This window comes from Moschus berezovskii, chromosome 6 (genome assembly GCF_049115385.1).
Source record: "Moschus berezovskii isolate FMDL1 chromosome 6, NW_MosBer_1.0, whole genome shotgun sequence".
Taxonomy (NCBI): domain Eukaryota; kingdom Metazoa; phylum Chordata; class Mammalia; order Artiodactyla; family Moschidae; genus Moschus; species Moschus berezovskii.
The window spans coordinates 50374369-50390043 of record NC_142465.1 but is presented as its reverse complement, the minus strand read 5'-3'; the positions used below and the strand labels follow the sequence as shown (position 1 = coordinate 50390043).

Below are 15675 nucleotides of genomic sequence, written 5' to 3'. Positions count from 1 at the left end.
ATTCTTAACAAAACTTTAGCAAGTTGACTGTGACATTATATAAAAAAGGTAATAGCTCAGGGTCAAGAAGGGGTTTATCCCAGATTTACAGTGTTATTAATAGAAGAAGAGCAAGGAGGCCCAGGTGCCTAGACTAAATGAGCCATGAAAATAAGCTAAGATCTGAGAAGAGGAACTAGATCATGAGAGACACAGCATAGGTTCTAGATCACTTGACTAAATTGGTTTTAGTGGCCCTAAGCTGAATGTACAATACTAATGGTGAGAATTTGAGACCCTTTTATAGGCAAAAAAGGATTCAGGTGGAGAGTGAATACCAGAGAGAACTGTCAACCTCAATGTAAAGCCTTAGACTTTAAATCTGAGAAGCTATTACAGAGTTTTGAGCAGAGGAGTGATGTAACATCATGGCTTGACTCTGTTTTAATAATCTATTTTGTTGAGAATATATTTTAGTAGAGTAAGGTTAGACATAAGTAAACCAAATAATAACATGTAAATGAAAGTATTTTACAAATTATAAGTCAGATATTGTGATAACTGAGTCATTTCTTAGCACATCATTTCTGACATATTCTGCTCTACATATATTTCTTATAAAGAATAGACTTTTGATAAAATACATTTTGATAGGGAGGGCACTCAGAGAAATGTGGGAACCTTGCTTGGTTGTGGGGTGATCACTGAAGTACAGTGGAGTTCATCAAACCCTTTTACTACACATCCCTCAGTTTTATTGTCATAAACAAAAAGCAGTGTTTAATGGTAGGACCTTAGAATAATATGACATTCCTAATGTCATGGTCCTGACTTGATTGTGATGACAGAAATACATGATATTTAACATTTCCCAAAGCACTGGTCTCCCACGGATCAGCCATCTGCCATCCTTGTCTTCCTGACTGATGGTATCTCACAGGATTTAACTCCTGCATGCAACAGAGTACGCCTGAAGAAGCTTCATCTACTACTAGGCACGGCAGAGTGTCAAGTTTCCAAGGTGTAAAGTTATTAGAAATGGTATTTGTTTGCAATGACTGGAGACAACTTAAAACTCCCTTAAAGTGAAAAACTAGAAAGACCGAGGAAGAAGAGCCAAAAATATAACCAGATTAATGACACCAAGGATCAAGGCCAAGATGTAAAGCACCAGCAGGTGACAAGTTCATGTCCAGGACAGCTGGAATCAGAAATTTTGTTCAATGTTGTGGATGCGGAATAAAAAGAGTTTTCTTTTACAAAAGATTTGGAATATGCTCAGGGGTAGAATGGCCATTTAAAAACATACATAATACAACACCTGCCTAATTTTTTGTTCGAGGTCTTAATGATTTAGTTTGTTTCAGCACTCCTAACAGATTAATACAATGGTGAGAGTGCTAAGTCCCCTCACAGCTGGACAGGGAAGATTTTTTGGGAAGAGGTAAATACCAGGTAGAGAATTAACAACATCATCCACACATAAGTCAGTTCTGCTGACATGAAAATGTTTTTCACAGGTAGTCTTTGCAGTTTCTATTTAGCACACAGGCCTTCTACCTGGGAAAGTCCAGCTTGGTGATGACATTTCGGTCCAGCTCACAAAGTCACCTGTGCTTCAGAGTAATGTTTTTTAAAGCTGAACATTATTTGGAAAACAAAAGTGATGAGCCAACTAACCCACACATGTCATATTGAAATCTTAGGAGGAAATTACTGCCTACAAAACACATATACATATGCACACAACCACTTTTTAACATTTTTGAGTTTCACCGAGTTCTATTTAGTTGACATCGGAATGTTTGAAACATATTGAAAATTTCTGAGAAATTTTGTTTCAATAATTTTCTTATAGAAATGTTCTGGAAATAAAAATGTTTTATTTTATTCATTTACATATTCACTCAGTAAGCAAATGCTGAAATGTATCCTCAATACTTAGCACTCAGCTTATAAAAATGAAAAATTGAGGTTCATTCACTCAAGGACTTCAGTGAAGGATAGGACCATATGCAAGTAGCTATAATTCAAAGAGACAAGGTGATCAGAGAAGTATAAACAAAGTACTTGGGGTTAAACAGAAGGAAGTGTCTAACTGCCAGGGTCTTTGAAGAGCAACAGAAAGAGTTATATAAAACTTCAATCTTCATGGATTAGAAAGAATTTATGAAGGTGAGAAGCAGAAAGCGTGACATTTCAAGCAGAAAGAATAAAACCTGAAGGTACAAAAGAGCATGTTAAGCCTTATTCCATATTGAAGAAGCCTTCTACCTTTGGTACCCCACTGGGGGTAGCACCTAACCAGTAATTAATTTTAGCCTACTGATCTTGTGATTGAGAATGAAAATGTTGTGATCATTTTGTGCTTATTATGAAATTTTGATGATGACTATAATGATGACAAAACAGGATCATGCTATAGAACTTGATCAAAGTATCCATGTGGCTATGCTAACCAGTTATGTACTACCACAATCAACCTGCTTGCATTTTCCATTTTCAAACCCTTCAGTGCACTCTGAGAAAGTACAGTATCAAAATTTCACACACACACCCAAATTGTTCCAAAATAAATCAGGAAAGTAATAGAGGTGATAGAATAAAGAAAATTAGTACAAACTAAGATTGGACTAATTCTATTATGTATACCCTACTGTATGTTCTATAGTCTTTAAAATAAAAACAATTAATCACTAGACTTAAACAGAATGTACAGCCCAGAAGTAGAAGCTATTAGATATAACATCATGATAGTCAATAAAGGAGACACCATTAATCAACAAGAAAGTGAAGGTTTGACCAATAACTGCTGTCTGAGTGATTAGTTAGCAATTTGGAAAAAATCTATTTAGAACCTTATTTCATTTCACTCAACCAAAACAAACTGTAGAAAAATTAAGGAAGTAAATATAAAAAATCATATGTATATCTTGATATGACTGATTCATGTTGATATTTGGCAGAAACCAACAAAATTCTGTAAAGCAATTATCCTTCAATTAAAAAATAAATAATTTTTTTATATATATGGAATTTAGAAAGATGCAAATGATAACCCTGTATATGAGACAGCAAAAGAGACACAGATGTATAGAACAGTCTTTGGGACTCTGTGGGAGAGGGTGAGGGTGGGATGATTTGGGAGAATGGCATTGAAACACGTATGTTGTCATATGTGAAACAAATCACTAGTTCAGGGTCGATGCATTTTATAGGATGCTCGGGGCTGGCATGCGGGGATGACCCAGAGGGAGGATAAAGGGAAGAGGGAGGTGGGAGAGGGGTTCAGGAGGGGGAACTTATGTAAACCCAGGGCGAATTCATGTCAGTGTATGGCAAAACCAACCAATATAATATTGTAAAATAATTTGCCTCCAATAAAAAATTAATTAATTACCTAAATAAATAAATAAAATGAACTGAGGCAAACAGTTAAAGATAAAATGGCCAAATAAATAAATAAATAAATAATTTATAAAGCATAAAAAATCAGAAATTAGTTGGAAGAAAGAAGCAACATGAATATTTATCAAATGTCCAGAGGCAAAACGATTTACTAAGCTTAAAAATGATAAACGATGTAAGGGAGAGAATGAAAGATTATCCTATGGGAAAATACAGAACTTCATATACAAACTCTGAAAATCATGAGCTTAGTATCAAGTTGTAGAAATGCCTACAGAACATACTAAAAGCATTACTATCTTTATAGTATTAGGAGCTTACATAATTTGACCAAAAACTCCACAAAAAAAGGGGGGGATAAAATACTTTAAAAATTTAAAATTGTTGCTGTTGTTTAGTAGCTAACTGTCTGACTCTTCGGGAACCCATGGACTGCAGCACACCAGGCTTCCCTGTCTTTCACTATCTCCCAGAGTTTCCTCAAACTCATGTCCATTGAGTCACTGACGCCATCCAACCATTTCATCCTTTATTGCCCCCTTCAGCTTCAGCATCAGTCCTTCCAATGAGTATTCAAGTTTGATTTCCTTTAGGATTGACTGGTTTGATTTTCATACTGTCCAAAGGACTCTCAAGAGTCTTCTCTAACACCTCAGTTCGAAAGCATCAGTTCTTCATCCCTCAGCCTTCTTTATGGTCCAGCTTTCACGTCCACATATGACTATTGGAAAAATCATAGCTTTGACTATATGGACCTCTGTTGCAAAGTGATGTCTCTGCTTTTTACTATGCTGCCTAGGTCTATCATAGCTTTTCTTTCAAGAAGTGCCTTTTGATTTCATGGCTGAAGTCACTGTTCACAGTGATTCTCGAGCCCAAGAAAATATCTGTCACTGTTTTCATTTTTTTCCATTCATTTGTCATGAAATAATGGAACCAGATGCCATGATCTTAGTTGTTTGAATGTTGAGTTTCAAGCCAGCTTTTTCACTCTCCTTTTATTCTCATTAAGAGGCTCTTTGGACTTCCCCTGGTGGCTCAGATGGTAAAGAATCCACCTGCAATGCAGGAGACCTGGTTCGATCCCTGGGTTGGGAAGATTCCCTGGAGAAGGGAACAGCTAACCACTCCAGTATTCTGGCCTGGAGAATCGCATGGACAGAAGAGTCTGGCTGGTTACAGTCCATGGAGTCACAAAGAGTCGGACAAAACTAAGCGACTTTTACTATTTTCAAGAGGCTCTTTAGATCCTCTCAGCTTTCTGTCATTAGCATGGTATCATCTGCAAATTTGAGGCTGATATTTCTCCCAGCAATCTTGATTCTAGCCTGTGATTCATCCAGCAGGGAAATTTAAAATTATTGTATTTATAACTAATCAATATGCATATAAAACTTATATTCATTGTTGGTAGTAGAAATAAAACAACACTAAGATATCATTGTTTGGCAGATAGCAATGGTATTTTTCTAACTAATAATAATACTGTAGATGCAAAGATGGTACAGTGTAGAAACTTTGTGCTTGGATAATGGGACTGATATTACTTTTAGTTTATTGATTTTTTAATGACAAGGAAGCCTGGCATGCTGCAGTCCATGGGGTCGCAAAGAGTCAGACACGACTTAGCAACTGAAGTGAACTGAACTGAATGCAATTTCAATCAGATTAAATGCTTTCGTTTTTTTAAACTACAGCAGAAAGTTGTAAGTTACAGAGAAAACCTGCACATTAATACAAAAATAAATGTAGCAGATTGCCTGTACATTTTTTTAAAGAAGAAAATTAAGCAAGGAAGGTACAGTACTTGTTATATGGCTATTAAAACTGCCTACAAAATTACTGTTATCAGATTAAATGTGATGCTGGTAAAGAAAGAGACAAATCAGCAGTTTCCAGTAAAAGATCCAATTACCAATGATTTGGTTCAGTTCAGTTCAGTCGCTAGGTCGTGTCCGACTCTTTGCGACCCCATGAATCACAGTACGCCAGGCCTCCCTGTCCATCACCAACTCCTAGAGTTCACTCAAACTCATGTCCATCGAGTTGGTGATGCCATCCAGCCATCTCATTCTCTGTCGTCCCCGTCTCCTCCCACCCCCAATCCCTCCCAGCATCAGAGTCTTTTCCAGGGAGTCAACTCTTCGCATGAGGTGGCCAAAGTATTGGAGTTTCAGCTTTAGCATCAGTCCTTCCAATGAACACCCAGGACTGATATCCTTTAGGATGGACTGGTTGGATCTCCTTGCAGTCCAAGGGACTCTCAAGAGTCTTCTCCAACACCACACCTCAAAAGCACCAATTCTTCAGTGTTCGGCTTTCTTCACAGTCCAACTCTCACCTCCATACATGACCACTGGAAAAACCATAGCCTTGACTAGACGGACCTTTGTTGGCAAAGTAATGTCTCTGCTTTTTAATATGCTATCTAGGTTGGTCGTAACTTTCCTTCCAAGGAGTATGCGTCTTTTGATTTCATGGCTGCAATCAGCATCTGCAGTGATTTTGGAGCCCAAAAAAATAAAGTCTGACACTGTTTCCACTGTTTCTCCATCTATTTCCCATGAAGTGATGGGACCAGATGCCATGATCTTTGTTTTCTGAATGTGTTGAGCTTCAAGCCAATCTTTTCACTCTCCTCTTTCACTTTCATCAAGAGGCTTTTGAGTTCCTCTTCACTTTCTGCCATAAGGGTGGTGTCATCTGCATATCTGAGGTTATTGATATTTCTCCCAGCAATCTTGATTCCAGCTTGTGCTTCTTCCAGCCCAGCGTTCCTCATGATGTACTCTGCATAGAAGTTAAATAAACAGGGTGACAATATACAACCTTGACATACTGCTTTTCCTATTTGGAACCAGTCTGTTGTTCCATGTCCAGTTCTAACTGTTACTTCCTGACCAGCATACAGGTCTCTCAAGAGACAGGTTTCTCCAAATGCCAATGGTTGACTCATTTGGAATACAAAAGGCCAGTCTGCTCCAATCGTAACTCTGTGTACCATTTATTCTCCAGAGTCCTCCAGTGGTCAGGCCAAGACTAGATTTTACCTGTGACTATATCCATGGTGAACAATGGGCCCTTTCCTGTTTTGCCTCTCTGTCTTTGTTATAGGTTTTTCCAGAAGAACATTCTCTCAATAAGTCATTTGGCTTAAATCTATCCCAGGTTCTGCTTCTAAAGAACCCAACCTGTGACAAAGGGGCCTTGGGGGTCCTGACTGTATTTCTATGTGTATCATACCTAACATTTCCTAATCATCACAATGACTCTTCAAAGTAGGTATTGTTACTCCAGTTTTATGCAATGCCATATTAAGATTGGTCCACTGAGCCAGATTCAGCAAAAAGACAAATCCCAGAGAAAATAGGAGTTAACTGCTTAAATAATTCCAAAAGGAAAGGCCAAAAGCTTCCTCTAATAAAGAGGTGTTTCACTATCCCACTCTAGGGCTATCCATTCTAACTTTCCACAAATTTGCCTTTCAGAGGAAAGTCATACCTAAGATGACACAGGTGATATTTTATCAATCCTTGTTACAAAGTCACTGTTCTCTATCTTTAATCTTACTCATTTCTGATCCTGGGCCATGTGGAACTTACTAAATATTGGATTGGCCAAAAAGTTTGTTTAGGTTTTTCCATAATATCTTACAGAAAAACCCAAGTGAAGTTTTTGGCCAACCCAATAAATATTTTTCAAATTAATATATGCCTAAGGACTCTAATATCTAAACAGAGGTGTCTTTTCTCTAGGCTTGTAGTCTCCATCATTTGTACCTTCCCTAGAGCTAGACTCATTTCCCCATTGTGAGCCTTTTGACTTGAATGCAATAACATTTCACTACTTCACCTTCCAGTTGAGTGGGTCAGGATCAATAATAGATTCATAAATACGAAAACCTGGAAGTCTCAAACTATACTCTGAATCAACTGGAACTTTCTGGACCAAATTTTCCAGTCTTGAAGTATGCTTTCATATGACTAACAAGAATGGCAAGTGTGCACTGAAGGGGACACTATGTCACACTTGACCAAGTGAAAGAAAACTTAATTGAGTACAGAGTGGTATTATCAACGTTCAGGCTATAGTGATCATGAACTCCTTATTGCCAAATTCAGACTTAAATTGAAGAAAGTAGGGAAAACCACTGGACCATTCAGATATGACCTAAATCAAATCCCTTATGAGTATACAGTGGAAGTGAGAAATAGATTTAAGGGACTAGATCTGATAGATAGAGTGCCTGATGAACTCTGGACGGAGGTTCGTGACATTGTACAGGAGACAGGGACCAAGACCATCCCCATGGAAAAGAAATGCAAAAGAGCAAAATGGCTGTCTGAGGAGGCCTTACAAATAGCTGTGAAAAGAAGAGAAGCGAAAAGCAAAGGAGGAAAGGAAAGATATAAGCGTCTGAATGCAGAGTTCCAAAGAATAGCAAGGAGAGATAAGAAAGCCTTCCTCAGCGATCAATGCAAAGAAATAGAGGAAAACAACAGAATAGGAAAAACAAGAGATCTCTTCAAGAAAATAAGAGATTCCAAGGGAACATTTCATGCAAAGATGGGCTCGATAAAGGACAGAAATGGTATGGACCTAACAGAAACAGAAGATATTAAGAAGAGGTGGCAAGAATACACAGAAGAACTGTACAAAAAAGATCTTCACGACCAAGATAGTCACGATAACGTGATCACTGACCTAGAGCCAGACATCTTGGCATGTGAAGTCAAATGGGCCTTAGAAAGCATCACTATGAACAAAGCTAGTGGAGGTGATGGAATTCCAGTGGAGCTATTTCAAATCCTGAAAGATGATGCTGGGAAAGTGCTGCACTCAATATGCCAGCACATTTGGAAAACTCAGCAGTGGCCACAGGACTGGAAAAGGTCAGTCTTCAGGGGAACCAGAGATCAAATTGTCAACATCCGCTGGATCGTGGAGAAAGCAAGAGAGTTCCAGAAGAGCATCTATTTCTGCTTCATTGACTATGCCAAAGCCTTTGACTGTGTGGATCACAATAGACTGTGGAACATTCTTCAAGAGATGGGAATACCAGACCACCTGACCTGCCTCTTGAGAAACCTGTATGCAGGTCAGGAAGCAACAGTCAGAACTGTACATGGAACAACAGACTGGTTCCAATAGGAAAAGGAATACGTCAAGGCTGTATATTGTCACCTTGCTTATTTAACTTCTATGCAGAGTACATCATGAGGAACGCTGGGCTGGAAGAAGCACAGGCTGGAATCAAGATTGCCGGGAGAAATATCAATAACCTCCGATATGCAGATGACACCACCCTTATGGCAGAAAGTGAAGAGGAACTCAAAAGCCTCTTGATGAAAGTGAAAGAGGAGAGTGAAAAGATTGGCTTGAAGCTCAACATTCAGAAAACAAAGATTATGGCATCTGATCCCATCACTTCATGGCAAATAGATGGGGAAACAGTGTCAGACTTTATTTTTGGGCTCCAAAATCACTGCAGATGCTGATTGCAGCCATGAAATTAAAAGACGCTTACTCCTTGGAAGGAAAGTTATGACCAACCTAGATAGCATATTAAAAAGCAGAGACATTACTTTGCCAACAAAGGTCCATCTAGTCAAGGCTATGGTTTTTCCAGTGGTCATGTATGGATGTGAGAGTTGGACTGTGAAGAAAGCTGATCGCCGAAGAATTGATGGTTTTGAACTGTAGTGCTGGAGAAGACTCTTGAGCATCCCTTGGACTGCAAGGAGATCCAACCAGTCCATTCTAAAGGAGATCAGTCCTTGGTGTTCATTGGAAGGACTGATGCTAAAGCTAAAACTGCAATACTTTGGCCACCTCATGCGACGAGTTGACTCACTGGAAAAGACTGTGATGCTGGGAAGGATTGGGGGCGGGAGCAGAAGGGGATGACAGAGAATGAGATGGCTGGATGGCATCACCGACTCAATGGACATGAGTTTGAGTGAACTCTAGGAGTTGGTGATGGACAGGGAGGCCTGGCGTGCTGTGATACATGGGGTCTCAAAGAGTCGGACATGACTGAGCGACTGAACTGAACTGAACTGAGGCTATAGTGTGTTATAGTCCATTGGTCAGCTGATATTAATCAAAGGACCTACCTATAAAGCTACCCAATTAGGTCCTATACTTTGTACTTCATACACCTTAGTGATCTTTTGAAAGACTGACTCTAAATCAGACGAGGTGTCTTGGAACCCAATAGTCTGAAAATATAAAGAGGAGTATAGTAGCTTGGAGTCACAGAACATTATTATGAGTGAAGCAGAAATGTCTTTAAAGACAACCCATCACTACAACCCATCACTACAACTATATTTTGGAATCTGCAGCTTGTCAGTAGAAAATGTGATGCTCTAAGAGCCAGCCATGGCTCTTAGAGCATCACATTTTCTACTGACAAGCTGCAGATTCCAAAATATAGTAGAACACTGAGAAGAAAGATTTCCAAAAATTCCTCAAGGCATTGCATTCATAAACTAGGGACTCAGCTAGTTTATGAGCTGCTTCAACTGCTTCAACATCTCTTCAGCTGCTTCAACATCTCAAATTTTCCGAGTCTTCCAGTTCATACCTTTTATGCCCTTAATCCCAGAATATGTGTATTACTCCCCATTCAAATTATTTCCTTTCAGATATCACCATGAAGCAGGGACATCAGAGGTGGGAGTAATTACACTGTCACAAAGATACCAATTTTTTCTTCCAATGCTGAAAGGCAGAGATGAAAACAAGCAACAGCATCAGTCTTAGACCTACAGATTTATAACTACAGATTTTTAAAGCTCATAGTAGAAAATAAAGAGAAAGAAATGGCATGGCAGGTAAACACATTTGGGGTGTCTTAAAGAACAGAGCAAGAATAATCACTTATGTCTGTCAGGACAGATGCATCTAGAAATAGTTTGACCTTCAGGGCCAAATGTGATCATAGTAAACTCTTTTTCCCACAAGTCTAAAGCCTATTTATGATTAAAACAAAATAAAAACAAAACAGTTTGGAGGAATCCAAATGACTAATACTGAAAGAATACAGGAAATAATGTTAATTCTACTTAATAAATTCCAATTTCTCTGACAAACCTATACCCAGCATTGCTTGCAACAGACCTGCTTGCATGGGAGTCACCCTGGAGGCTTCTACACACAACAAAACAAGCAGACAAAAATCTACTTAACCGTAAAGAAATCTTTATCTCAAATCATCTCCCCTGTAGTGATCTAGATTCAGGCTGAAGTTATAACAGTGATTTTGCTCAGTAAAAAAGGACTGGAAAGGAGGCTTAGGAAATGATCTAAGAATCCTGCCGGAGTGTCTTGCTGCCTCTTTTGAGTCTTTTTAGCTTTCTGTTTACATATCAATTGGCAAGTCAGTCAGCAGATGCACAACTCTGATTCCAGAAAAGAATCCCTGGAGTATACACCAGACAAGCCACCTCCTCTCTCCACTCCCACTTTCCAGGCAAAGAAGGTTAAACTTCAGTGGTCTGTTACTACTAAACATGGGCGGAAAAGCAAAGTGGCAAAGCTGATGGCTGTGGCAGGGAGACACAGCAGTTCTGTCGCTCCTCCAGGTGAGATCCTGAGTTCACTTTGTGTGAATAACAACAATTTTTATTTTTATCTTTTTTTCATGTGTAGAGAAGCCTTGACTACCCAGAGATAAGGAAAGTAACTCAAGGATGTTGGGAAAAGTACAATATGGACTATGGCTTTGGGACCGGCAACTTCTGGACTCCCCATCTCCACTGCTGGTAATGGCTCTTGACATCACATGTGCTTTCCAGGAATGTTTTTGAAGCTGACCCCAAGAGGTTTCTCAGCTATGCTTCCAAAGTCTTTGCAGATAGCCACGCACATGCCCACTACATTTACTGCCCTCTACACTTACTGCCCTCTACACAGCTTGAGCAGCTTTATCTGCTTTAAATATTAACCTTCAGGTTCAGACTGTATTTAAAGTGTTCCACTTAACGCACCTCATTCAATTTCTGAAAACCAGTTAGATTTCTGGAGTCAGAGTTCTATTCTGCATGACACTGACCACCCTCAGCTACATTCTTTGGGTAACTCCATCTATGCCAGAGCACTATTTGTATGGTAGAATTTCTCCTCTTATAAAATAGAGAAGATGTGCTTTCATCCTTGCAGGAAAAGTATGACAGTGAATGAGATAAAAGCTAAATTTACTCAGAGATAAATATTGCATATTAAGTGTTATAACCACACATCAATAGACTCCATTTTTGATTGTGGTTTCAAGAGTATTAGGCTATCAGTGGGCTTCACTCATCTTACCCCTTTGGTAAGACTGGCTCTTACATTTTTCATATAGTTAGATAAGGTGAAAAGATAAGATATTACTTAGCTCATGCCTTCATTCATCATTTTTTTAAGAGACCCCTCTGATTACTGTATGGAAAATAGACTGAAATGAGAAAGACTAGCAATGGGGAGATTACTTAGGCAGCTAGTGTCATCACCCAGTCAAGAGATAAAAATCCATACTTCAAAGTACATTTACTTTTACAAGTTATGAAAGTACACAAGTCTCACATGGATGCCTACTGGATCAGCTTTGCCATACCAAAGAAGAGGGGGATAGCGCAACACTAGACTCTTGGTTCAAATTCCAGCTTGGCCATTGCAGGACCTTGATTCTTGCATCTTGGTAACTTGTTTCTTGTATCTATGTATCCATGCTTTCTCATCTTTAAAAAGAATTTAGAAGTACCACATTGGATTGTCAAGAACACAGGAGTAAGTATATGTGAACTGTTCAACTGTTCAAAATAGTACCCACCAGGTAACAAGTGCTCATTGTTTTTCGCCTGGCATACAAGTGGGGCAATGTGGTTTGTGGCCCCAAGAGGGCAGCAAAGGAATAAGAACAGATGTGGAATTACACAAAGCCAGATTCACGTTAGTTATCAAAGATGTATTGTCTGATGAAGAAAAAAAACAAACAGGAAGACGACTTCTATGAATCATGCAAAATGGAAGCGGAGCTCAGAGTCACTTAGACCTTTCTATTTTGTTCTGGCTAACAGTTCAAGACACAAGTATCGTCAAAATCAATCCCTCAAGTAATCAGAAGGATCTAGGAACTCATCCTGGAACATGCTTTCAAGATGGCTCACTCACATGGTCAGTGAGTTGATACTGGCTCCTAGCTGGGACCTCAGCTAAGGACCAGGGCCTTTGGTTTCTCTCCACCTGGACCTCTCTATGCGGTCCAGCTACGGTAGCTGAGTACCAGGGTAAGCATCCCAGAGAGGATAGGTAGAGTGGCATCACTTTTCCTCATCTAGCCTCAAAAGTCACATGTGTCACTTCTACATATTCTAATAGTCTAAGCTGTAACAAAAGTCCACCCAGTTTTGAGGGGAAAGACACAGATGCCACCTCCTGATGGGGAGTGGCAAGTTCTGGAAAAGCATACGGGGAAATATTCTCATATCCACATTTCAAAAAATATAATCAACCACAAAGTGGATCCTAGAAATATATACTGGATTCTTTCTGTCTCTAATTTTCACATGCAAAGCATGAGAAAGTCTTAGCAAGTCTGGGAGCAAAATACATTCTAAAACTAATTTGATCTCACTTCCACCACTCCCCCTGGAGTCCAAGCTGACATGCTTTATTCCCTGGGTTACAGCAAAGCCTCCTGAGAGGCTTCCTCACTTTCAATTCAGCCCCACATATCTCTCATTTATACTGGAGCCAGTGAAACTTTAAAAAATGTTAACCTGATCATGTCACACTGCTCAGCTTAAAACCGTCCAATGGCTTCCTATCATCCTTAAAATAAAAGCCTAAACTCTAATGGTGGCCTACATGATCCTCTGTATTCGTATTTCTGTTTCTCCTTTTCATTTCACCTTTGGCTTTCCCTCCAGCACACGCACACTGACCTTCTTCCTCTAACACTAATGCTTGGAGTTGTTTCTGTCTCAGGGTCTTCTGTTCCCAAATCACTTTATACCTGCCCTATCCTATTGCTCACATCTCTGCTCAAATACCGCCTCTCTGATCACCCAATACAATGAGCACTTCTTTCCCTTAACTCTGCTTTATTTTCTTATCACTGAGATTGTTATTTATATATTTGATTCCTTGTTCATGGTCTGCTCCTCCCTCAAGAATATGAGCACTTCACAGACAGGAGTTTGGATTTTATTCACTGCTTTTACTAACAGCACCTTGATCCATTCAATAAACAGCTATGTTGAACACTGACTAAAGAAATTTTTTAGAAAGAAGTACATTTTTTGTGTCCTTTCTGACTGAATGTGGCATAAATTAAGCTGTACTTTCACTCTAATGAAAACATGTTTGTGCTTCCTATTAGCCATGTGCAATTCTTTCCTAGGATCCTGTGGTCTTGTGGACTAGTTTGGGAATAGATGGTTGTTTCAGTGTGTACACTTTAGTTTTCAAATTGACACTGGCTGTTTATACTGATGAAGTTTAGTCATGTCTGGGCTTGTTTAGCGAGTTGTGGTGATGCCTCAGAGAGTTCAATTCTAATGAAGTTTTTGGTTTTGAATGGTTGAAGATAAAGGAAGCTGTGGTTGGGGTAAATGCAAGAGCGAGGGAATGGGGACAGGAAGGGAATCTGAGGGTAGTGATAGCTAAGTGAACATGCTGTCAATTTTCTGGGCTTCTCAGCACCATCAAACATGCTATACTTGGAGAATTCTCCACCTCCTTGGCAACTATGGGGCTACAACACAGGCCCCAGCAAACACATATACCAGAAAGGCATTGAATCATTGCACAGAAGCAAGTGCCACCTGGGGTCCATTCTAGAGCGACAGAGAGCAGGCAATTCCAGTTGCCAGAGGGAGGGGTGGCTAAGGTCATACACTAGCCAAGACTGAACACCAGCAGTGAGTCTGTGGCCAGCAGAGGCAAGTGAGCAGTTTCTAGCAGAGCAATTCTTTAGTGCAATTCTGGGCATTGATCCTGGCAGGGGAGCCTCCCAGTCTGGTTTCTGGCCTCCTAGGATATCCTGTGTTCACTAATAAATTCCTTTTCTGCTCACACTATAGTTCAATTAGCTGAAACTGAGAACTCTGACAGAGATGAGGAGTGGATGGACTGGCTATTTATTTCCAGTCTAACCCAGGGACCATGCCCAACACCTCTGAAGAAAGAAGCTGGAAGCCAAGATGGCAGAAATTATTTTAATAAGCAAGTCTATGAGACTCAGAGTCTGAACAGAAGTGCTTTGTTCTCCAGGTGACAGAATTCTACTTTGAGCAGGAAACTGAGCCTCTGCCCACTTTTCCTTGGAACATAGCAGAATCCTTCACCAGAGAGACACCAGAGAAACTGTCTTCGAATAACTTTTAGAAGTTCTAATTGGCTGCAGTCCATGGAGTCACAAAAGAGTTTAATAGACCTTAGCAACTAAACAAAAACTACAACAAAAACAGAGACAAACCCTTTATGAACTGGATAAAAGTGGATTTCTTTGGTTGAGGTGGGACTTGGTGCCTCTACCACGGGGGTGGGGGTGCTTACCGATCCCTCTGCCCACTTTGCAATAAATCTCCAGAACTCAATGATGGTAACAGGCAGGAGGCTTACAAACTCTGTGACACCCAGGTGACCATGGAGAATCTCCTGAGGTAACACCCAACAGGTGCATGCCAGAAAGGCAGTGGTCCTAGGTGAGTAGATTTATTTCTGGGCACATCACCTGAGGGTTCCCATAAAGCTGGTGGGGAACCCACTGGGCTTTGTTTCAAAGAATCCAAGCCCTGCTTCAGGGGACAATTAACTAGAGGGATTTAAACATTATATCACTAATGTCTTTTCTAACAAAATTTAGTAAAACCTGGAGAAATTTTGGCTGCACACCGGTTTACTCAACACGATCTTATTGGTGGTATACTACACATATTCAAGTTATTTAACTTTCCTTAAACTTTAGTAAACTTATTACTTTCTGTTGTAAATTCAACTCTGGGGAAGAGGAACTCAGGTTGCTCACAAATGATTCTCTGCCTGCATCTCCAAGCATTTTCCATGCTCACTCACCTACCTGACTGAATTCTAAACACATCTCAGAGAGCCCTGGGCATCTCCTTGCACAAGGTTCTCCTGATTCAATCTTTACCCACTGGATTGGACGTCCTTACATCACCTTATCTGACTTTGTTAATGAAACCCCTGTGGGTATTCGAGTGGAAAGTGTGTGAGTGTGGGATAAATTCAGGGTTCAAATAGCAATGGGATTTTCAGAGAGTTGTTTAAGCTCTC

At 39.8% G+C, this 15675-nt stretch overlaps 1 long non-coding RNA gene across 2 annotated transcripts in view; it reads left to right on the top strand.

The window, feature by feature from the left end:
* The window catches only part of LOC129536033 (uncharacterized), a 57794-nt gene extending 42598 nt beyond the window's left edge, over positions 1-15196 (top strand). The window contains exons 3-4 of one of the 2 annotated variants that reach the window (XR_016037513.1): positions 11044-11156; positions 14460-15196. This is a non-coding gene — a long non-coding RNA (uncharacterized LOC129536033). Of the gene's footprint in view, positions 1-11043; positions 13466-14459 lie in introns of those variants that run through there. The other variant, XR_016037512.1, reaches the window with a different exon arrangement.
* The last annotated feature ends 479 nt before the right edge of the window (positions 15197-15675 follow it).